Source organism: Trichomycterus rosablanca, chromosome 5 (genome assembly GCF_030014385.1).
Source record: "Trichomycterus rosablanca isolate fTriRos1 chromosome 5, fTriRos1.hap1, whole genome shotgun sequence".
NCBI classification, from domain to species: Eukaryota; Metazoa; Chordata; class Actinopteri; order Siluriformes; family Trichomycteridae; genus Trichomycterus; species Trichomycterus rosablanca.
Window position 1 is genome coordinate 51,484,625 of NC_085992.1, and position 1,662 is coordinate 51,486,286.

The following is a 1,662-nucleotide window of genomic DNA, read 5'->3' on the forward strand; positions in this document are numbered from 1 at the left end:
CACACACTCGCCCTAAAACACACACTCACACACTCTCACCTGACCCAAAACACTCTCACTTTACACACACTCGCCCTAAAACACACTCACCTGACCCAAAACACTCTCACTTTACACACACTCGCCCTAAAACACACTCGCACTCAGCATACACACACTCTCACCTGACCCAAAACACTCTCACTTTACACACACTTGCCCTAAAACACACTCATCCAACATACACACTCTCACTTTACACACACTTGCCCTAAAACACATACGCGCAACACACACACTCTCACCTGACCCAAAACACTCTCACTTTACACACACTCGCCCTAAAACACACTCGCACTCAGCATACACACACTCTCACCTGACCCAAAACACTCTCACTTTACACACACTTGCCCTAAAACACACTCATCCAACATACACACTCTCACTTTACACACACTTGCCCTAAAACACACACGTGCAACACACACACTCTCACCTGACCCAAAACACTCTCACTTTACACACACTCACCCTAAAACACACACATTCAACACACACACACACACACTCACCTGACCCAAAACACTCTCACTTTACACACACTCACCCTAAAACATCTCAACTCTCGCGCTCAGCATACACACACACATGCAACACACACACACTTTCACCTGACCAAAAACACTCTCACTTCATACACACTCGCCTCAAAAACACACTCATCCAACACACACACTCTCACCTGACCCAAAACACTCTCACACTCAACCAAAAACACAATCAGCATATGCACACTTTTGGCATGATCCAAAACACTCTCGCTTCACGCACACCCGTCTGTACCCAAAAGACACTCACACTCAGCACACACACACTCACATTAATTAACACACATTTACCCAAAACACACACCCAGCAAACACTAACACGGTTGTAGCCATGAACTGAATATTGGAGGGCAAATTTACATTTAGATTTCTGGCATTTAGCAAACACTCTTATCCAGAGCAACTTACAGAAGAGCTTTCATAGTGAAAATCCCAACCTGCAAGCACTGCCAATAATGTCCAGCTGATCAGTGGCAACGCTGAGTTTCGAACCAAGGAGTTTAGAATCTCTGTGCTGGTGTGCTTGCAGAATATCCCGCTGCGCCACCTGGGTGCACTAGAAGTATTTTAAATACGGGGGGGTTTGCTGGTATGTAAAGTCTTAAAATAATATAAAGTCCTCTACGTTATTTTTACATTTCATTTTATCAGATTGTCTGATCAGTCATAACATTAAAACCACCTCTTTGTTTCTACACTCACTGTCCATTGTATCAGCTCCACTTACCATATAGAAGCACTTTGTAGTTCTACAATTACTGACTGTAGTCCATCTGTTTCTCTACATGCCTTGTTACCCCCTTTCACCCTGTTCTTCAATGGTCAGGACCCCCCACAGGACCCCCACAGAGCAGGTATTATTTAGGTGGTGGATCATGGTGACATGGTGCTGGTGTGTTAGTGTGTGTTGTGCTGGTATGAGTGGATCAGACACAGCAGCGCTGCTGGAGTTTTTAAACACCGTGTCCACTCACTGTCCACTCTATTAGACACTCCTACCTGGTCGGTCCACCTTGTAGATGTAAATTCAGAGACGATTGCTCATCTATTGCTGCTGTTTGAGTCGGTCATC